At 37.6% G+C, this 24,564-nt stretch overlaps 1 pseudogene; it reads right to left on the bottom strand.

Annotated features, from left to right (window-relative positions):
* Positions 1-21,372, bottom strand: part of LOC107854839 — a 41,829-nt pseudogene extending 20,457 nt beyond the window's left edge.
* Between the last annotated feature and the right edge of the window lie 3,192 nt (positions 21,373-24,564).

Here is a 24,564-nt window from a genome sequence, read left to right as displayed (position 1 = left end):
TCCTAACCCTTATGCCATGAGGAAGTGTGCTTGTTTGTCTCTCTTTGATTTTTCAAGGCATGGATTCGAGGTCGAATCCTTTTTAAAGAGGGGAGGATGATAAAAGTATGACCACGAAGATAGATGCATGTGAGAATGTAATGAACCCGGGGCTTGGAGTTTCCGAGTGAAGAACTTAAAACACACCAAAGCGACCCTTATCTCACACTTGGAGTGTAAAGAGGAGCCTTGGAATACACAAGGCAGCCCCTAAATACACTTGAAGGGAGCCTAGCTCTTAAAAGGGCATTTTGGACATTTTGTATTTTATTTGTAACCAAGTATAAATAGAACATTGTAGAGCTTTTAGGCATAGATTATTCATGATGTTTTAATTCTTGAAACACAAAGAAACAGAAGTCCTCTCTCCTTGAGGCACCAAAACCAAAATTAAGCATAGAGAGTGTAGAATCACTCTTATTGATCTCATGACTTGGAAATGTGTTGCTTGGGAGGTGGATTCCGACCTTGTGTCTTCGTAAGAGATAGGTGAACATTATGTTTAGTGTTAAGCATCCAAGAGTGTAATATGCTCTTGGTTTCTTAAGATTATACCTTCATTTAGTCTATCTAACTATCCCTTTACTTTTATTGTAATCTTGTAGTAGTTTGTGTTCTTGTAACCGTTTCTATCTCTTGTTAGTAAAATTGTGTGTTATTCCTATCTAGTTATTGTTGTCCATCTCGCCATATTGTTTATATTTTAGTGTATTTACACCTTCAATATCTTGTTGTTATTGGGTTTTCATTGTTGTTGTAGTGAATTCGAGAGTGCTCATCAAAGGGGTCCTCGGTTCTTCAAACTTGTCGACTGATTTGGCATTTGTTTTGTGTTTCTCTTGTGCTTCTTGTATCAGGATTCCTAGGCCATTAGAAAGAAATATAATTCCAAGTATCTTGGGTCTATGATATAGGGAAATGGGGAAATTAACGAGGATGTCACACACTGTATCAGTGCAGGATAGATGAAATGAAGGCTCGTCTCTTGAGTTTGTATGATAGATAGGTGCCTCTGAAACTTAAAGGCAAGTTCTACAGAGTAACAATCCGACCGATAATGTTGTAATAAATGGAGTGTTAGCCAATTAACAACTTCTACATCCAAAAGTTGAAGGTGGCGAAGATGAGGATGTTGCGTTAGATGTGTGGACTTATGGTTAAAAATGAGATTATTTGAGAGAAGGTGAGAGTGACTTCGGTGGAAGAAAAGGTGCGAGAAGTGAGGCTGAGATGATTCAAAGGATGGTTTTAGAAGGGGTAGAGGTAGGCCAAAGAAATATTAGAGAGGTAATTAGATATGGCGCGGACCAAATACAATTTATTAAGGACATGACCCTAGATAGGAAGGTGTGGAGGACATAGATTAGGGTAGAAGTTTAGTAGGTGAGAGTGTGTCCCGACTAGTAGGAAGGGTACTTTGTGTGTGGCTGTGCCAGTAGTTGTATACTTTGCGGATGTCTAGTAGTTTCTTCTTCATGGAGTCCTGGTGATGCTCGTGATTTCAGAAAGATAGTTTATAGTACTACTCTGTGGGTGTCTTTGTTATGTTCTTCTCTATTGGTTCTGTTATACCATCTTGTTCTAAATTTTTATTATGTCCTTTTTAGTGTTTTTTTTTGTTCTGAGCCAGGGATCTATCAGAAAAAAACCTCTCTACTTCTTCTTAGGTAGTGGTATGGACTGCGTTCACGCTACCCTCCTCAGGCCTCAGTTTGTGGGATTATACGAGGTATGTTGTTGTTGTTGCTAGCTTTCGAAAGAATTTCAGCTTCATGTGAATCTGATTAATAGGAATGGTAAATGCATAAAATTTTGGTTTGATTAATTGGTGGAAGATGCCAAATTGAAGGATTCATTTCCTATTTTATATTCACTTACAATGGAATAAAGATCGCGTTAGAAGGAAGGTTAATGACTGGGGTATATATATATATATATATATATATATATATATATTTCCATTTCAAAAGTGTTGGGTTCAGAAAAACCATAGCCGAAAGACTACATCCATCTCTGTATACTTTACAAAAAGGAGGGGGACTTCAATATGTAGCTGATGTTCCTTTGCTCTTTCTATTCTTTTGCTGTACCTTCATGTTGCTATGTTTAGTAAAATAATTTACCTTTACCTGTGAAAAAGCTATCGTTGTTCTAAGAGCTTCCCACGTAAAACATAACAATGATATACACATCCCATGATTACATGTTGGTTTGGAGACTGAGACCCTAAAACAACTCCCACTTCCATTGTACCTGAATTCTTAAGTGGACCTATCCTTCCCCCTGACTGAGGAAATATGGAACCACTGAAGAATCTTCTTTGTACCACCAGATATAATTTGGCATGTCTACTTGAGGGAAGATGCTAGTCATATGTAACGCCCCACAATTCGGGCTATAATATAGACCATGATTTTGATGCGTTGCTAATCCCGAAGCCATAAAATCCCATGCCAATACGACATGTTAATTATTTCATAGCATGTGAATTCACTCAAGCTTGAATTTAGACCATAGAGGTCCTTCAACTCAAGGACGAGTTGAAACTATTTCGATCGACTAACTTTTAGTGGACGTGGTAAAGTGTGTCCGCTTTCATTGACTATAACTCTCTTTATATGTCGAATTAGGAAGCCTACTATATGTCAAATGATAGGTATTCGATTTAACTTTCCAACAATACCAATTTGGCTAAAATCCGACACCCGAGCAAGAAGTTATGGCCCTTCAAAGTAATAAGCGTCGCCTAACCAATCGCCCATGGCCACTGGAAAGCATAGGCAATAGCCTAGACGGCACCTATGTAAACATAGGCAATAGCCTAGGCGGTGCCTATGTAAACATAGGCGATAGCCTACGCGGAGCCTATGTGAACATAGGCAACGAGATGGGCGGCGCCTATGTAAGGAATTCTGGTGATTTAAACACTCCGTGTTTAGGACAAAGTGGTCCTTTTCCACCCTTACTTAGCCCTAAAATATGAGATTTAGTTTCAAGGACCCTAAAATACATATTCTTTCATCAAAAGTGCTCAAGATTCTCCTTAGGGTTTCAAAATAAAAACCCAAATAGTTCAAGATTTGACCGTAGGTTTTCAAAGATAATTACATATTTAGAATCACCAATCCGCAAGCTTCAAGAAACATCTATTATCCTTTGAAATAGAGGTACGTGGGGTTATCCAAAAATCTCATGGGTGTAGTTTTATGAACATGCATGCTTTTAAATGGGGGTTTTCAATCAAATGCTAATATCTTGCTTTCAACATGATTTCTAAGTCATTTTCTTTATGTCATGGGAATTGTTTGCCTATATACTTCAATGGTTGAAACCATGCATATGTGATTTGAGATTTTCCATGGAAGTTTGATAAATATGAATGATAAATTGTTTTCAAATTCCCATGATAATGTTTCGATACTCCATATTATATTGTGATCAACAAAAGAGAACATGAATTTGAAATAAATATTGTTCACCACTTGTAAATGAGGAAGCACCTTGGTTTTTACATGATTTTGCATATGTGGATGTGATATTGATGACTTGCAAGTCGGGTATGACGATACCCTACAGAATACGACATGTGATTGAATAAGATGAAATTTGAATGCATTGATTTTACATGAGAAAGGTGGATGTCCGAAGAAGGTGTTTGATACACAAGGGCTTATCGCTGGAAAAATGTGTTTGCAGACACGGAATATTGGTACCAGGCTAAGTGATCTTCTGTACTTGACTTCATTTAATTCCCAAATTGGGACTATAGGTAGGAGCCCGGGCCAAGTGATATTGGGCACTACCATTGGGTGAGACACCATGCTGTGTGATCTTGTGTGTCTCTCCCTCACTTATACTCTAATCTCGGCGGCAACCGAAGTTTGACAGTTGGTGTAAATTATGTAGGGTATTCCACCTAGCTCAGTTGCATTTCATTATTGTTGAGAAAAACTATTGCATTACACCTATGTTCTTTCAAATGATTTGATACGAAATTGCTTTATAATGGCTCTCAACTATATTTTGTAAAAATATTATGTTTTGCTTTGATATCTCTGTGTGCCAGTACTTTTTTGCTGACCCCCTCCCCTCTCCAACCTCCCAGTTTCAGAGGCCCAGTCTAGGGGTCAAGAGAATTAGTAGATCTTTCAGACAGAGTTGCAAAGACAAGTGGTGAGCCTTCTATGTTTCGGAAGGTCTTATGTCCTGCAGTCCTTTTATATTATATTCAGTTTTGGGGGTCTGCTGGGGGCCTTGTCCTAGTTTTCAGATAGACATTGTTTTAGTCATGTAGTAGAGATTTCGTAGACGGTTTTAGAGATGTTAATTTAGATTGTGGGACACTATTCCCTATTCTCGTTTTCATATGATTCTTGACCATGTTTTTGTTATATTGTGTTTCTTCCGCATTACTTTGATCATATGAATTATGTACATGATTATCAGCCAGATAGGGGTGTTTCGGGCCTCCATGGTTTGAAATGCTCGTCACGGCCAGGCCCTGGCTCGGGTCGTGACATAATACATCTGTACAAAGGAAAGCGCTATCCAACTAAAACTCTGGACTCTCATGTTAGACATTCCTTTTTCTAAAAGGAATTTATCATAGGCACTTTAAATGGCAATTTCCAGATCTGGAAGTAAAGATTCTTATTACTGAATGTAATCTCTGTACATTCAGTAACAACACTAACAAACCCAGAATAATTTCACAAGTGGTCTGGGGAGGGTAAGATGTACACAGCTTTGCCCCTACCTTTATGGTTAGAGAGGATGTTTCCGATATGTGCAAATCTATGATAAATTTTTTGAAGAAAAATGTATATGCATTGTAGTAATAACACCTTCACTGCCTAGTCCCTTCATAAGAACAAATGTTTAAAAAGATACACATTAACACAGAGAGAGAGAGAGAACTAACCCTCAACATCCATGCAGCATTATCAACTTCTTGAGGATTAGGTATGTCATAACAATGATTGAAGACGCATCCATCACGCATATCAACCTTGTGATGATCTTTTGGATGTGCATTGAGTTTGTGAATATCACCAGTAACAGCGCATTCAGATTCTGTATATGGACAATTGTATGGTCGGTACCTGCAGTTCTGCTCATGTTGCAGCCTTCAATGATAAGGGAATATATCTTGACAGCCATAAAATTGGTGTCGGCATGGCAGTTCTAGAGACTATTTTCTCCAGTGCTAGACATCTTATGTTTCCAGGCTCATGGCAGCAAATTGGACATACAAGTACTTTTGACTTGCAGTACTCGCATAATGCGTGGCCATTTGGACACTTACAAGAAAAAGGTCAACAAGCTCAGTAAAAGCTCAAGAAATACTTCTAACAACTTGAAGAATGAGACCACAAGCTTAACAAAAAATGAAAAATTTAAGTTCATTTGGCCAACTTCTTTTTTTTTTGGACGGCACTAATGATCCTCCCCTTTTTTCTTTTGAGGAGCATTGGTTGGTCAACATCTTTTTCTTTTGATGGTGCCACAAAAAAAACTGTGTATGCCAACAGTTAAGTGTCTAAGATTCCAAATTGGTTTATCCAAACTATCACACACTACCCTAGAAATGGAAGTATTCAATGAATACATTATTACATAAAAGACAGATAGTTATAGTTAAATCATGTTTCCAACTTTCCATCCCGAAAACATACCAAAAAATTCAAAATCAACTAATAATGTCAAATTAAATGCTTTACCAACTTCACTGAGGTAATTCCTTGATAGAACCAATAGAACTAAGAGGTGCATCGGGTATGTAGTACGGTCCATAAATACGTTTATCTGATAGGAAACTAGGTGCTCTCTTATCATTAACTAGCAACAACAAGCATCAAATTTTCATTGTTATTTTCTCTAATACAGCTTGTAGAGTTGACAGTCATAACATGAGATATTTATCCTATAGCAGACTAAGCGCTCTCTTATTGTTAATAATTGATCAGAAATATAGACTTTAACCATTACTTTTTAACAAATGATCAAAAACATAGATTTAAACCATCATTTTTCCCCTCATATGCCTTATTTGAAGGAAAGAAAGGAACATTCAAACTCCAAGGAAGAAGGATGGGAAACCCTTTTACACCATGCCCAAATAACTTGAAAACTACTATACTTGATCTCTTTCCTCAAATGAGAACTATTTCCAACTCTGACTATTCTTACAAATACAAACAACTACCTGTTTACATTATTAGAAACTTACTTAACGTCTTGCCGACTTACTCTAGTAAAAAGGGCAGCCCAGTGCACTAAAGCTCGCGCTATGCACAGGGTCTGGGGAAGGGCCCCACCAGTGTGTATCGTATGCAGCCTTACCTTGCATTTCTACCGGAGGCTGTTTCCAAGACTTGAACCTGTGACCTCCTGGTCACATGACAGCAACTTTACCGGTTACTCTAGTATGCATACAAAAAAAATAAGATAACAGAACTAACCAATTGCTTTTTAAAAAAAATAAATCAAGTTAACAGTTTCATTAATCACAAGACCAAAATCAGTCATATACAAGAAGAATAAAAGTAAAGAACTTACAACACGACAAGGAACTCTATAAAAATCAACCAGTCCTCTATACAACCCGGCATTGCGTGGGTGCATCAAAAATTAATAAGGGATCGGAGGCTACTCCTCAACTGACCAAAAGTCATTTCTAACCCTTCAAAAGCCCTACTATTTCTCTCACTCCAAATGATTCACATCAAAACTAGAGTGACAACATTCCAAGCTCGACACTTTCTCCTGTCTCTACCAGATTTCCAGCAAAACAACATATCCTTCACAGATCTAGGCATCACCCAAGACATACAAACCAGCTAAACTTATCCCACCACAGTCTCAAAGTTAGGTTGCAATGTAGTAGGAGATGATGAACAACCTCACTCATTTTCTTGCATTAGACACATCAGCTAATGCATATGAACTTTTTTTTCCTATGATTTTCGGCCATCAAAATCACTCCTCTAGCAGCTAACCATCAGAAAAGTACACCTTTATCGTCACCTTAGGAATCGAAATCGACTTTACGGAGAAATCCTCCATGTCCCTCACCAAAAGCTTCTCATAGAAGGACTTGACTGAAAAAAACCAATCACTCCCCAATTTACATTTCAGAGTACCGAGTCTATCAACTGGTTCGCAATGCTGATGAAGTAGAGCTAGTAACCTATGAAACATATTAACCTCCCAGTCTTAAAGATTCCTCCTAAACCTTCCCAAAACAATTCTTCCCATTGTACCCCCTTAATCTGATGGACTACCACCTCTCTCTGACAAGAAAACCTATAAAAACTTGGGAACTCATCTTTTAGTACCACATTTCTGCACTATTTGTTTTTTCCAAGAACTAACTCTCCTCCCGTCCCCTACTCTGAATGAGATGTTAACCTAAAACTCTGTCCATCCCTCATGATATTCCTCCACACTCCACACCCAAATTCCATAGTGATATCCTTAGTTCTCCACTCCCTTCCATCAGCCCATATTTTTCTACTATCACCCCTCTCCATAAACAATGGTCCTTTATCCCGAATCTTCACAACCATTTTCCCAGCAAAGCTCTATGAAATACCCTCAAATTTTGACTCTCAAACCTCCCCAATTTTCTTGAGTAGTCACTTTCTCCAATCTGACCAAATGAAGTTTTCTTGTCCCGTCTGCCGAATCCTAAATAAATTTTCTTTGGAGCCTTTCCAATTTTCCTGTAACACTGGTAAGAGCATGAAACAAAGATATAAAGTATCTGGGAATGCTCAATAATGTGCTCTTGTTAATCACTTCTTACCCTCCTTTGGACAAGTATATTTATTGTCAACCAGAAAGCCTCTTCTCTACCCTCTCAAAAAATTGAATTCCAGACATTACTGTCTTTATTTGAGGCCACTAAGGGTAAACCCAAAAAAGTAGGAGGCAGAGCCCCTACATGACACTGCAATACATGTGCAAGCAAATCATTGTTATCGACCTCACTGACGAGAACTCATATTTTTTAAGATCAACTTTTAGGCCCGACATCACCTAAAAAAAAGTTAACACTTGCCCTAGAATATCCAGCTAATCCGCATCTACATAATAAAAGACCAGGGTATTGTCTATAAATAACAAGTGACAAACCGATAAAGTTCTATCCCTTCATACCGCAACATTGAAACCCTTTTTACAACAGATCTATCCATCATTCTAATCAAATATTCCATCACCAAAATAAAAAGCATGGGTGATAAAGGATCTCCTTTGCTCAAACCCCTCAAACTGCCAAAAAAAACCACATTAGTTACCATTCGCCAACACAAACTATTAAACCAAAAGATATACAAAAGTTGATCGACTTTCTCCATTTCTCCCCAAAACCCATATTCAACATAATAAGTTCAAGAAACTTCCAGTTAACATGGTCATACACCTTTTCAAGATCTAGCTTGCACAACACTCCAGTTTTCTTCTTGAATCCACCTCTTCATTTGCCACCAAAACTGATACAAGAATTATCACAGAGTTGAACTTATGAGAGTAAAAGTTGGACCCGAGGCTTGGAGTGTGCACGTGAAGTGTAAAGGAACACCAAAATACACTCCTAAACCATCCATACACTACACTTGAACTACACTTGATGGGAACCTCTCACTTGAGGGATATTTTGGTCATTTTAACTTCTATTTTGTAATACATTATACAAAAAAATTGTAGGGTTTCTTTCATTAGTTTTTATGGATATTGAATCTTGTAAGACAATTGAAAGAAAAATTCTCTCTCACTTTGGAGACTTGGCCGAAACTAGGAACACAAAGTGTGGACTCACTTGTGTTGTTTTCTTGCTTGGAACTTTGGGTGCTTGAAGGATTAAGGTCCCTCTTGTGTACATTGAAGAATGTAGGTGTTCCTATTACATTAGTTAAGGGTCCTTAGATTTGAGATATCTTAGGGTTCTTAGTTCTTGTGATAGTGTATGTCACACTATCTATCTTTCCCTTTCTTGCAATCTTGTAGTAGTTTGTATCTTGCTATTGTAAATCGTGTGGTGTTGTTGTTATAAGATTGTTGTTGTTCATCATTTTGCTTACTATTGTTGTTGTTAATATAGTTTGTGGTGATCGAAAATAGGTGTTAAACACCATGTTTTCTTCTCATTCTTGTTCTTATTGTTGAATCCGAGAGTGGTATCCAATCGGTCCTAGGATTCTTGAGATTTGTGTACTATTTTATAGTGTGTTTGGTGCATTATTTGTTTGTATCGTATCAAAAGATGCATCCAAGATCTGCCTCTCTTCCATAAAAAAATTTATAAAGATGAAACCATCTCATTAGAAACCTTCTTAAGCCTATTAGAAAACACCTTAGAAATAATTTAGAAATAATCTTGAAGATGCTTTCCACTAGACTAATAGGTCCAAATCCCCTATGCTCATAGATACCTCCCATTTAGGAATAATAAAATTGAAAGAGGCATTTAAACACCTCTTAAATCCCCCTTTTCCTTTTTCCAGGAACTCGATGATGGTTTGCATAACGTTACTTGTCACTGTATTCCAACAATGTTAGAAGAAATCCAACGTGAAGCCATCAGGACCCGGAGCCTTATCACCCGCACAACACTCTACTGCCTCTCTAACTTTCTCCTCTCCAAATGCCCTCTCAGGCTATCCACTATTAACCTCTCCAATTTGCTTAAACCCTATACCCCCTAAGTTTGATCTCCCTACCGCTTCTTCTTTTAATAAATATTTGTAGAACTGAACTATTGCCCCTTCAACTTCCTCCTTCCCCACTTGAACCTCCCCATCCACTTCTACTACTGCCACCCTATGAAAAAAATTCAAATTAAAATCTCTTTCTTCTAACCACAACGCCTCTTCAGCCATCAGCAAGCATCTAACTCCCTATACAAACTGTAACACCTCGTAGCATTCTTGACTTAATACGTCGCTTAGTAGCATTCTTAAAGATAAACCTGAAAATTTTTTAAGTGTCAAAAAGGACTTAGTCATATTTTAAACTTCTAAAATTTTATGATTTCTAAATTGATCTTTCCGACCTTGAAACATAGATTTTTAAGTTGAATCATGTTCAGAAGTATAAAGGGGTTTCCTCGGGGGATTTTTGGATTTTTTGAACGAGGGTTGGAACGTGTTTAGATTTCAGAAGAAGCAACTAAATGCGATATTGACACGTTACGATGCCTATCATGTTGGTGCCCAATGCGTTGCGTTGCCCATTGTATTGGTGCCTGACGCGGTGTAATGGTTCCTAAAAATGGGATTTTGTTGAAAACTTTAATCACGAAGGGTAGTGTAGACCTTCCCCCATAATCCAAAATTGTGTTAACAGCTGATTAAGGCATTATTAGGGAACTATATGCCCATAATTACTAAAATCATTAAGAAATAACCCAAAATTTCCCTTCGAAAAGATCAAGAGTCCATCCTTAAGTTCAAGATTTCCAAGAAACAAACGAAGATCCTGGTTCCAGTCTTCAAATTAATTAATCTTAGGTACGTGGGACTATCCTAAACCTCATGGGCATGGATTTAATGTATTTTAAACTAGTATAAAGTATATATATGAATTCATACGAAATTGTTTTCAAGATCATTGATGATTATGCATTGAAAATCCTATAATTTGATGAAGTATTGTAGAAATTACAAAGTGATGTTTAAAACTCAAATTATTTTGTGTGATCATGTGACATTAGAATTGTGAAGTTAATGGGAGCATCGGACATTCAATTTTCTCTTTTATTACAAATTCCACAGATTTTGCAAGTTGTGAATTGATTTTATGAACTGTGAAAAGCTTGGGACTATTGATGAACTGCTATGTACAAATAGTTTCATTTTTCAAGAAAATGAGAAGGTGTTCAACTTGTGTTATAAACAATCATGATTTCCTATAAGAATGGCTTTAAGTTGAAAGAAAAGATGACCATAGTAGATAAAAGCATTTCAGAGAAAATTGTTGATTTTCAAATATTTTGAATGGTGAACTTTCGTTTGATAATTGAATTGTTTGGGTGGTCAGTCAATACCTTTTGAAATAGTTAAGCGCAGTAGAGATGTTGTTACATGACTTACAAGTCAAGGTATGACGATACCCTATTTTGATGTGCCCGAAGATTTTAAGAAAGAAATAACTTTTCCAAAGAAGATATGGTTTAAAGAATCTAAAACTAGGCTTAAGAGAGTTAGATGGTTACCTGAATAAGGTATGAGTCAGATGAAACCAAAACCGTGATTTGCCGACACGGGTTCTTGTTACCCGAAAGAGAGAATTTTTATGCTAGCGACGACCCTGTGGCATAGTAGATAAGCAGATATTCCAACCCTGGCGAAAAACTTGGATTGGGGACTTGGCCGTCGAGTTAAGGGAGGAATCTATAAAGCCTAGGGGTGGGCATAAATACCGAAAAATCGAAAAAACCAAAAAATCGAACCGAAATTTAATTTTGGTTTCGGTTTTTCAGTTTTTCAAATAGATTTCGGTTTTTAATTTTAAATTTCGGTTAAACGGTTCGGTTTTCGGTTTTCTTAAAAAATATTTTTTTTAAACCAAAAATCAAAATTATATAAATAATATTATAATATATATTATTAATATATTATATATATAAAATAATATATATTATCAATATATTATATTAATTATTTATATATTTTAGTAACCCTAATTCCAACTCCAAGGCGCCTAAATCCCTAAACAGTAAACATATTACCATTCACTCTCAGGTCTCAACACTCATGAACAGTAAAAAGTAAATCCAAGGTGCCATTTTTTATTTACACCACCGGGGATTCGACGAAATAGAAAAAATACCGGCGATCCACAACCGCAACCCGCGACCCACGAATTTAGTGTTTCGTGTTTGTGTCTAATAAGGAGCAATCAGGTGAGTTTATGACATTTTCTGCTTAACCTGGTAGTTTATTGCATTTTCTTTATTTTATATTTGGAATGGAAATGAGTACTACATCACCCAAGAAACTCCGTATGTTAGTCCCAATGATGACATTGCTTGTTACCATAAAGAACTTGATGACATTATTTTGTTTCAGTGAGTTACTTATAGTTATTTATATTTGGGAATGAAAAATAGATTTGAAAAAAAACATTTTTCTTAAAAAAATCATCAATTTTAAATGCTCAGTTATGAAAAAGAGAGGCTCTCTACTTTAATATTTCAAATAAAAAAAAAAAATTGAAACAACCGAACCGAATTTGTAGAAACCGAACCAAACCAATTTTATTTCGGTTTGGTTATGGTTGTCATTTTTATTAATCCGAAAATTGATAAACCGAACTGATATTAAACAATCAGACCAAACTGACCAAACGCCCACCACTAATATAGCCCGTGGAATCATAGATTTGTAGGGTATACCATCTAGCTCAGAAGTAAGATAAAGAGTAGATTCATGAACTGCAGAATGTGTTTTGAAAGATTCAGATTATGTCTATGTATTTTCAACTGTTTTATAATGACATGCATATTTGATACTCTCTCACCTATGTTACATATAAATGTATTTCACTTTTTGATTGTTCTGAGTACTGGTACATTTGTATTGACCCCTCTATATTTCAGCATCTGAGGCTCAGTCCCAGGGTCCCACTAAGCCATAGATTTGTTCGTCAGAAGTGTGCAGTTAGTGAGCCTCACTTATTTTGGAAGACCTATATTCAGATCATTATTATTTTATTTTGGTTTATGGTTCGACTGGGGCCTTGTCCCAGTCTTAGACAGATGTTGGCTTTTGAAATTATTAGAGGTTTCGCAGACTGGTGTTAGACATTATCGAATATTTATGGATTTATTTTGTATTGTTTAGTGAATTAATAAATTGATCATGTTTCGTTTTGTTAACCTTCCATGTTTCTCTATATTATAGGAACGTTATGTATGATAGCTAGATAGAAAAAAATATCTAGGACTACATGGTTTGGAATGCTTATCACAGACAGGGTTTCGGCTCGGTCTTGACAAACTTGGCATCATAGCACGGTCTATGGTCCTAGGGTGTGTTTGAAATTGCACCAGGTAGAGTCCTGTTTATGGGTGTGTAGCACGCCACACTTATAAGAAGGAGGATACAAGGCTTTTAGGAATGTCTTTCTTTTTCTTTCATGATTTAGTTCGTGCTATAGAGTATGAAGGTCCTCTAACCAATGATTCCCTATATTTTAGAAAATTGATCATTCCTCCTCTTAGGACCAGCGAACAAAACACCTAAGCTGAGGATGTCCGTCCCACTCATGGGATGTGGAGTGATAATAGGGCTCATACCCTATAGTTTATTGGTACTCTGGGAGTTCCTCCAGTTTTGACTAGTCCATCTCAGGCTCCACGGACTGGTGCTAACTATCCTCAGCCTCCTCGGAGAGATGTTTCAAATGCTGAGTTCCAACAGTTTATCCATATGATTGCTCAACTGGTGGCGTATTAGAATCGTTGGTCTGAAGATGTGGGTTCAGTTTCTGGTTCATTTTAGGTCACATGGGTTGGTCAATTTATGAGGCTGAACCCACCTATATTTACTGGCACAAAGTTTGAGGAGGACCCAAAGGGTTCATTGATAAGCTGGAGAAAATTTTCAGAGTTATTCATGCGAATAAGGTTGAAGAGGTTACGTGGCAGCCTTTCAGTTGAAGGATATGGCCAATCTATGGTATGACGAATGGGAGGATTCAAAGGGTAGTGATGTTGAGCCTTCTTTATGGGGCAATTTGGTGGAAGTTTTCCTAGACCGCTACTTTCCCCGTGAATTAAGGGAGTCGAAGGCTAAAGAATTTATGAATTTAAAGCAAGGAAAAATGAGCGTTAAGGAGTACATATTGAAGTTCACCTAGCTGTCCAATATGCTCCATAATTGGTGGGTAACATGAGAGCTCACATAAGAAAGTTCACATCAGGTATTTCGAATGATCTGGTGTTGGAATGTAAAGGAGCTATGTTGAATAGAAACATGGATTTCTACAGGTTGTCAGTTCATATGCAATAGGTTGAGAAGTAGAAGAAAAGGCTGGTAGAGGCAAACAGATCTAAAGACCAGAGTAATAGCCAACATCTGGGTGGTAAAAATTGGGGTAATAAGTGGTCAAGAAAAAGTTTTGGAGTAATTCTCAGTCTTCGTCTAGCACTCCAATGCCTAAACCTCTAGTTGATCGGTGGTTTTAGAATTTTCACTCTAACAGTGGGCCGAGAATACAAGGCACTCAGTCTCAAGGGAGTGTAGCTCAGAGTTATCGATCATACCCGTACTGTGAAAAGTATTGAAGGGATTATCCAGGGTTATGCCAAATTTGTAATCTTTTGTTCTTTGCTTGCGGCCATCCAGGCCTTATCAAGAGGGACTGTCCCTCGGCAAAGGGAAATATTGGAGGTGCTAAGTTTCAATCAAACTTTACATCCCCTCCCCCTAAGGTCTCTACTTCAGCTGCTGGTGGTGGTCGCAATCGGTTACATGCTTTATCCAACTGCCAGGATGCAGAGGCTTCGCCAGATGTTGTGATGGGTATGTTACAAATTTTCTAACAAAATGTGTCTGTTGCTTGATCCGGGGTCTACCTTGTCTTATGTAACCTCGTATATGGCCGTTGGCTTGGGTTTTGATCCCAAAAATTATTCTGGAGACTTTCTCTATTTCCACTCCCGTTGGTGAATATATTATGGCTAGGAGGGTATGTAGAAATTGTGTTGAGTCTGTTTGTTGTAGGGATACTGTGGCGGACCTTATAAAGCTTGATATGACTGACTTTGATGCTATTTTAGGAATGGATTGGCTCCATTCCCATTATGTCACTTTAGACTATAGGACCTAAAAAGTTACCTTCTCCTTTCCAAATGAGCCAGTGATAGACTTGAAGGGGTATTCCTTAGAAACCAGAGGGAAATTCATATGTTATCTTAGAGCCCGTAAGCTTATATCAAACGGTTATTTGTACCTTCTTAATTGGGTCAAACATTCCAGTACTGAAAGTCCTTCACTCCAGTCTGTTCTATAGTTAAAGAATTCTCGAAAGTCTTTCCTGATGATTTCTCAGGGATACCTCTTGATAGGGAGATAGATTTTGGCATTGACTTGTTGTCGGGCACTGGTTTTATTTCTATTCACCATACAGAATGGCTCATGCTGAATTGTAAGATTTAAAAGAATAGTTAAAAGATATTCTTCACAAAGGCTTTATCTGACCTAGTATTTCTCCCTGGGTGCCCCTATACTCTTTATGCGTAAGAAAGACGACTCCCTCAATATGTGTATAGACTACCGTCAGTTAAATAAAGTCACTGTTAAAAATAAATACCCTCTTCCTAGAATCGATGACATATTTAATCAGATCTAAGGTGCTAAATTCTTCTCTAAGATAGACCTTCATTCGGGGTATCATCAGTTAAAGGTCAGGGAGGCTGACATTCCCAAGATAGCTTTTCGAACCCGATATGTCCATTATGAATTCTTAGTCATGTCTTTTGGACTGACTAATGCCTTTGCATCTTTTATAGACATAATGAATAGAGTGTTTCGCCAATTTCTAGATTTGTTTGTCATAGTCTTTATAGATGATATTCTGGTTTACTCTAAAAGTGAGGAGGAGCATGTCAATTACCTCTGAATCATCCTTCAGACCATCAAAAGCCATGAATTGTATGCAAAATTTTCCAAGTGTAAATTTTGGCTTAATGCTATTTCTTTCTTGGGGCATATTGTTTCTAGTGAGAGGATTAAATTTGATCCTCAAAAGGTTGAGGCAGTGAGAAAATGGCCCAGACCCACGACTCCAACCGATATCCGAAGCTTCTTGGGTTTGGCAGGTATTATAGAAGGTTTGTAGAAAGTTTTTACTCCATAGCTACTCTACTTACTGGACTAACATAGAAAAAGGTGAAATTCTTGTGGTCTGACTCTTGTGAAAATAGTTTTGAGAATCTAAAAGATAAGTTGCCTACCGCACCAGTTTTGACCCTTCCAGAGGGTACAAAAGGTTTTGTTGTATATTGTGAGGCATCCCGGGTGGGACTTGGGTATGTGCTTATGCAGAATGGCAAGGTGGTGGCTTATGCAAATAGGTAGTTGAAGGCCCACGGAAAGAATTATCCTACCCATGACCTAAAGTTATCATCTATGTTGTTTGCACTTAAGATCTGGCGACACTATCTTTATGGGATGCATGTAGATATTTTCACTGATCACAAAAGATTGTAGTATGTTTTCTTGCAAAAGAGCTTAATCTCAGACAGAGGCGATGGTTGAAATTGTTGAAGGACTATGATATGAGTTTGTACTATCATCTGAGCAAGGCAAATGTGGTGGCCAACTCCCTTAGCAGGTTACCAATGGGCAGCCTTTCTTATGTTGAGGAAGGAAAGAGGGAGATAGTGAAAGATATTCACTAGCTTGCAAATTTTGGAGTTCAACTCCTGGATTCTAAAATAGAGGAGTGGGTGTACATGAGATAGCTAAGTCTCCCCTCTATGCTGAAGTTAAAGAGAAGCAGGCCAAAGACCCCATCTTGTTGCATATTAAGAGTGATGTTAGTCAACAGATGGTTATGGTATTTGAAATTATCGATGATGGAATTTGAGGTATCAAGGTAGACTATATGTTCCGAATGTGGATGGGTTATGAGAAAGAATTCTCGATGAGGCTCATACTTTGAGGTATGTTGTTCACCCAGGCTCTACAAAAATGTATCATGACTTTAAGGCTATTTATTGGTGGAACAATATGAAACATGATGTTGCTATCTTTGTGTCTAAATGTTTAAATTGTCAAAAATTCAAGGTAGATCATTTGAGACCAGGTGGAACTTCTAAAGAGATATCTTTTCCTATATGGATGTTGGAGATGGTCAATATAGACTTTATTATTGGACTTCCGAGATCCCAAAACCAATGTGACTCCATTTGGGTGATTGTGGACAGAATGAACAAGTTCGCTCATTTTCTTCCAGTTCAAACCAATTATTCAGGAGATGATTATGCTAAGCTGTACATTCAAGAAATAGTGTATTTGCATGGATCTCCAGTGTCAATTATATCCGAACGAGGTACTCAATTTTCTTCCCAGTTTTGGCGGTTTTTCCAGAAAGGTTTAGGCACCCAAGTGAACCTGAGTACTAATTTCCACCCTCAGACTGATAGGCAAGTCGAGCACAATATTCAGACCTTGGAGGATATGTTAAAGGCCTGTTTGATTGACTTCAAAGGTAGTTGGGTGGATCATTTTTGTTCGATAGAATTTGCCTACAACAATAGCTACCATTCCAGTATTCAGAGGAACTTTAGGGGAAAAGGAGTAGAGCACCAATCGGATAGTATCAAATGGTTGAAACTCAGTTGTTTGGACCTGACCTTGTCCATCAGGCAATAAAAAAGGTGATGATCATTAGGGAGCGACTTAAGACTACTCAGATTCGTCAGAAGTCTTATGCTGAGGTTAGAAGGAGATATTTAGAATTTGAAGTTGATGATTGGGTTTTCCTAAAGGTCTTACCTATAAAGGGAGTCATGCGGTTTTGGAAGAAATGGAAGCTTAGTCCTCGTTATATAGGACCATATCAGATTAAAAAGAGGATAGGTGGGGTTGCCTATGAATTAGACTTGCTTGCGAGCCTGGGTTCCGTACCTCCAGTGTTCCATGTGTCTATGCTGAAAAAGTGTACTGGAGATCACTCTCTTGTATTGCATGTAGAAGAGATCAATGTGAAAGACCCCTTGTCATATGAAGAATAACCCATTTCCATCGTGGATAGCCAAGTTCGGAAGATAAGGAGTAAGGAAATAGTTTTGGTTAAGGCGTTGTAGAAGAATAAAAACGTTGAGGAAGCTACTTGGGAGTCAGAAAATGTCATGTGAACTAGATACCCAAACCTCTTTGAGACCATGGATGACGACTTAGAAGGTACTAGTCATATACTACTCTTTCTCTATCTTTTCCTTATTATGCTCAATCGTTCTTGTCTATGTTCCGAGCCATCATTCGGGGATGAATGATCCCAAGGGGGGATAATGTAACACCCCATAGCATTCCTGACTTAAGACCTCGCTTAGTAGCATGCTTAAAGAGCTATCAACCTGAAAATTTTCCTAAGTGTCAAAATGGACTTAGTCATATTTTAAGATCCTAAACTTTTATGATTTCTAAATCATTGTTTCCGACCTCGAGACGTAGATTTTTAAGTTGAATCATGTTCAGTAATGTAAAGGGGTTGTCTCGGGGGAGTTTTGGATTTTTCGGTCTAGGGTTGGGATGTGTTTGGATTTCAGAACAGCAACTCAATGCTATATCGACACGTTGCGATGCCCATCGCATTTGTGCCCGACGCATCGCATTGCCCATCGCATTGCTGCCCAGCACAGTGCAATGGTTCCCAAAAATGGGGATTCCGCTGAAAACATTAATTACGAAGGGTAGTTTAGACCTTTCCCCATAATCCAACAATTCCCTCACATGTAGGTTGGATTTCTTTTCTTCAGCAAAGCCTGTGAAAATTCTTATGAGGAGAATTGGGCTCAAGACTTCTTTCTGCTTTTAATACCAAAAAAAAATCCCCTCACCTTTCCCCATAATCAACCAATCCCCTGACATTTACCCATATTAAGAGAGTTAGATTGTTACTCGAAGAAGGCACTTCTGACTCATTGCCCAAAATTGTGATTTGCCGACACGGGTTCTTGTTACCCGAAAGGGAGAATTTTTATGCTGGCGATGGCCCTATGGTATAGTTGATAAGCTGATACTCCAATCCTGGTGGCAAATATGGGTTGTGGGCTTGGCCACCGAGTAAGGTTGGATTCAATATAGCTCGTGGAATCATAGATTTGTAGGGTGTACTATCTAGCTCAGAAGTAAGATAAAGAGTAGAGTCATCAACTGCAGAATGTGTTTTGAAAGATTAAGATTATGCCCATATGTTTTCAACTATTTATAATGACATGCACTTTTGATATGCTCTCACCTATGTTGCATATAAATGTATTTTGATTTTTGATTGTTTAGCATACCAGTATATTTGTATTGACACCCCTATATTTCAGGATCTGAGGCTCAGTACCGATGTCCCACTAAGCCGTAGATTTGTCCATCAGAAGTGTGAAGTTGGTGAGCCTCCCTTATTTCGGAAGACCTATTTTTTTTATCATTATTATTTTATTTTGGTTTATGGTCCGACTGGGGGCCTTGTCCTAGTCATAGACAAATGTTGGCTTTTGAAATTGTTAGAGGTTTCGCAGACTAGTGTTCGACGTTGTCGAATGATTATGGGTTTCAGTGAATTAAAAGATTAATCATATTCCGTTTTGTTAACCTTCCTCATTTCTCTATATTATATGAATGTTGTGTATGATAGCTAGATAGAAAAGGGTGTCCGGGCCTACATGTTTCGGAATGCTCATCGCGGGCAGGGTCTTGGCTCGGGTCGTGTCTCAAACTCTCTTTTCTCTCTTTTCTCTCTTTATCCCTCTCGTCCAACTCCTTCCCCACTTTTATTTTTTCTAACTGGACTACCTCATTTAAATTCCCCCTCATCTTCACTTCTACCCTCGGAAAACTTCCTTGTTCCACACCCTTAAATCTATCTTCAGCTTCTTAGAAAGTAGAACGGATGGTCTCCACTCCAAGACATAAATACTCCACCACCCCACCAGCTTCTCCCATAATCTGAATCTTTCAGCCGCATTTTCTCAAATCTTAATGGTGATCTTGTCCATTCCCTCTACTACCATCCAGCAAGACAGGAAAATGGTCTAAGGTCAACTTTGGTAAAAGAACTTGAATCACACCAGGTGTCGACTCCTCCTATGAATTAGAATCTGCCTAATCTAGACTTGGATGAAGATTCCCCTGATCTAGAGCTCCTATATCGGTAAATCAATAAGATAATGGTTTTCAATAAACTCCGAAAATTCTTCCATGGCCTTGGAAATAACCCTATACCCCCTCTTCTCCGTGAATCTAATATTATTAATATTCCCCCTACCACTCAAGGAATGTCACATCTGCCCAACCCTTCCTTCTCTTCCCATAATATCTCCTTTGAGGCCTCCCCCACACACCCGTACATTCCCCCAATGGACAATTGCTTCGCTCAAGATTTCGAAGCACCAGTCAAAGATATCAATGAGTGTGGTCCTTAAGTTAGTAACTTGTGGCTCATTTAAAAAAAGAACTGAAAACCATGCAAAACCAGATCCAATCTAAAGGCTTAAATTGTTGGAGAAGGCACACTTTTATTTAATTAATTCTTTTTGATGTGCAGGTTTGATACTTTTTTCATTACAAAGCACGTGAAGATTCCTTTGACAAAGTCGATCGGTCTTGGACACAGATTTCTACTTTAATACCAACAATCCCCTCACATGTTGGTTGGATTTCTTTTCTTCAGCAAAGCCTGTGAAAATTCTTCTGAGGAAACTTGGGCTCAAGACATCTTTCTGCTTTTAATACCACAAAAAGAAGTGGATCTGAGTCTAACTTAATTCCCAAAGCTAACTCATAAAGTGAGGATATCCCTGGATCATATAAGGAGACAACAACTCATCCCTTAATCAATAGGAGCTGTTAACAACCCCACATGCCTAGGAGTGGATATCCGGAGTGTGAACATAACAGAGGGAAGAAACATTTGGAAACAAAAAAATGGTATGGCTAAAACTTATTTCTTAGTAAGTTGAGGTACTCTGGCTGTCTAGCAAATTGCAAGCTTTTTTCAATATGAATTGGACGAGAACTATTTCATCTCCACTGAAAAGAAGTCTTATCCGTATAACAGCTTGAATTGATTATATTATGCTACCACTTCATTAAGATGTGACACTTGAACTTAAAGACTCATTATTACCATCTATAGTCATTTGTCTAGGAAAAAGCATAATGAGATATTATGGAAGCTGGACATAACTCCCATCAGAGGAGAGATGGTTGCATCAGCTGAAAGCATGCTAATGTAAGATAGTATATCAGTACATATTTTCCTTAGAAATCAAACCAATTTAAGTGACATTAGAACGTACCTCGTAAGTTGGCGAGTACATTAAATTCACACAAGCAGGGCATTTAAGAATCTCATGAATAGCACTATTAGATCCAGCCCCATGCTTTTCATCGATAACAGCTGTAGATTTTCTAAAAGGGGTGTTAGCGAATTCAGCACTTTCTGGTGCAACACAATAATCAGAATATGCACTTTGGAAATCACCAATATCCTGGTAATTGCTACCTTCGGGATTCATGTTATCTTTATAAACTAGTATGTGTTAACAATGATAAATATCCTCCTCAAACCTACTCTTCTAGTTCTCCTGACGGCCCTGATCCTGCCACCAAAGGAAGCAAAAACATAAATTGGAAGGATATTAATCTATCGAAATGAATGGCAAAAGATCAACATATCAAAAAGAAGCGAAGAAAGATCTACATAAATGAAAAATCAATAATGCGATATAAAAAAAGTTTGTGCCGCTACTAGTTAGAGAAGCCTATTTTAATGCCAGTTAATGTAGGCAATCTAACACCAACCACTTGTATAGATATATTCATTGGCCAAGTTTTTGAAAGCTAACCAGAATGAAATTTTTAAATGATATTCATTTTGCAAGCCAAAATAACATAGAGATTAAGAGGGAGGAAGAGGGGGGTGGGGTGGGGTGAGGGGATGAGAACATCAAAAGAGGATATTTAGTGAAACTATCAGTGTCCCTATTGTACATAATGAGATAACTAGTCCATGAACTTTTTGATTATCAGCATTCAAGATTAGCAAGTTGCCCACATGCCCAGAACAGAAATTTATTTAATGTATCGTCTTTCAATAACTAGGTCTTACGTCAAATAATTGTTGCAATAAGATACTTGTTTGATATCAAAATATTATTATTCGTATTTTTGAGCAAATACTCGATTCATCAAACAACTTTTTATTTTGAACAAACACATCTAATCACTAAAAGCAATTGCAATATTAAAATTAAGATATAAATAATAGTTCCACATAAGTAACTTCTCTTTAGATCTAACGAAGTCCTTGCAGTGCAAATAATGCGAAGCTATGCTGCCCCCAGGACAATCATCCAGAAAAGTGTAGTTTACAACAAAAAGATTGAGAAAGAGCATTTTTAGTGGAAAGCAAGCTGCTACATAACTAGTCCAGTATCTGAAAATCCTTTCTGAGCATTATTTAGATGGAGCCATAGAAATCCATTGAGGTGAAATTTGATGGATGAAAATAAATAATGAACAAAAACTACCACTGTATCCCTGATTCATATATAAGATGTTCGTTAGGGAGTACAGAGTTATGATGATAGACATGTGAATGAAACATGTTGTGAAAGCTGGTCCATCCAAGTGTACAAAGCGTAGCTGCAGGCAAGGTTATTGATAACATGATATTGCGTACAAACAGGAGTGGATAAGTAAGAACATTCAGACATTCTCTCAACACTTATCATTTTAGCAAAGTGGATAAGACGAAGACAAATGCAGTATCCAGAAGTTGAATTGATCAAGGAGTCCAACAATAAGAGGAGAAAAAGTAAAAGAGTCCTATTCAATCTAGGAGAGAGACGGAAGCAAAAAGTGGGTAAAACTACCTAGGAGTCCTAGTCAAGATAGAAGAGTACATCAACTAAAGGACTCCATCAGGTGTTGGCTTATATACAAGAAACGATATTCAAAATATTTACTCAAGCACTGAAAGACAGTCAACAATCAGCAAAACCGTTCTACAACTTGAAGGAGCTAGTGAAGCAACCTGGTCCTTTCCTTAGAGTCTTAGACTTTGTGTAATAGGTTGTTTATTGATTCATATTGAGTTGTAATCTCTAGTCTCAGTGAAGTATAAACTAAGTTAGGATTAATGTCTTCAAGTTGGGGAACTCGAAGACTTGGGAACACTTATCTTAGGGAAGACTAGTGTTTTGCAGTAATAGGAGTTAGAAGTTTTAATTCCTAGTTTACAAGAAGTCTTGTAATTTGTTGATTGTTGAGGCTCAAGAGTTATAGTGAAGTTGGGGTTAAATCCTTTAGAGGTACAGGTCGTGGTTTTTTACATCTTTCTTGAGCCGGGTGTTTTCCACATAAAAAAACTGTGTTCAAGTATTACTTCTATGAACCATGTTAGTTTACTTGTTCCACTGATAGAAAACCAGTAAAGTAAAATATTAAAATTGGTAGGGCACACACTCTAACAAGTGGTATCAGAGCGTGGTTGTCTTAAATAAGGCTGGAACCTAAGAAAATATCACCATGATGAATTCCGTACCTCCTAATAGTCATAGTGAAGATTAGTTAACCACTAGACCTCCACTCTTTGATGGCTCTCACTTTATCTGGTGGAAAGCAAGGATGGAGATGTTCATTCAAGGTAAAGACTATGAATTGTGGGATAGGATTACTGATGGTCCTACCATTCCAATGAAGATGGTTGATGGTGAACAAGTCAGAAAGGTAAGGAGTGAAATTACTGCTGATGACTTAGTGGCTTTAAGGAAAAATGCTAAAGCTAAGTACATCCTAGTCTATGGATTAGGACCTGCTGAATATAATAGGGTGTCAACTTGCACCACTACTAAGAAAATTTGGGATGCATTGGTAAATGCACATAAGGGTACCTCTCAAGTAAGAAAATTCAGAATTTCCCTTCTTTTTACAAAGTAGGCTTTCAAGATGAAGGAAAATGAATCCCTGTATGAGATGATGACAAGGCTTACAACCTTAACAAATGAGCTAACTTCCTTGGGCAAAGTCATCACTGAGGAGGGACAGGTTGAAAAGGTTCTAAGGGTAATACCAAAAACAAAATGGAATGTTAAGGTAACTTTAATTAGGGAAGCTAACAAGGATCTTGCTGGCATGACTTTGGTTGAACTGGTTGAAAATTTGAGAACTTATGGAATGGAAGTTGATGGAACCAAAGAACAAGTAGTTCCTGAGAAAATCTTGGCAGTGAAGTCTTCTTATAGTGATGGTGAATTTGAACTTGATAAGGAATAAGTTGCCTTCATAACCAAGAATTTTAGCAAATTCTTCAAAAAGAAGAAGGGAACAAGTAACAAAAAGCATTTAAATGACAATTGAAATGGATGATGCAAGTATGGTAAGACTAATCATCAGATCAGAGATTGTCCAGTTGGGAAATAGAGTGGAAAAAAGAAAGGATTGAAAAGGAACTAAAAGAAAAGGCAAAAAGAAAGGAGGAACATGCAATGATAGTAGCTTGGGGATCTATCTCAGATGATGATGAAGCTGATTAAACTGCATTCATGGCTCTTGAAGATTCAGACTTAGATGAAGAAGATGATGCTTCTGAGGTAAGCATACTTGAACTTAAAGAGAAACTACACTGTTTTCTAAATCCAAACTTGTTTCCTTGATGAGTGTCCTGATTGATGATTTCCAAGAATTAACTTCTGATAGGGATGGGATGTTTAACAGTTTTGCAAGCCTTAATTTGAACTTATTGAATTAAAGGCCTGTAAAGTTACAGTTGACAATGAAAAATGCACTATGAAGA

Source organism: Capsicum annuum, chromosome 1, assembly GCF_002878395.1.
Source record: "Capsicum annuum cultivar UCD-10X-F1 chromosome 1, UCD10Xv1.1, whole genome shotgun sequence".
NCBI classification, from domain to species: Eukaryota; Viridiplantae; Streptophyta; class Magnoliopsida; order Solanales; family Solanaceae; genus Capsicum; species Capsicum annuum.
The sequence above is the reverse complement of the archived record's forward strand: the minus strand, read 5'-3'. Positions and strand labels throughout refer to the sequence as shown.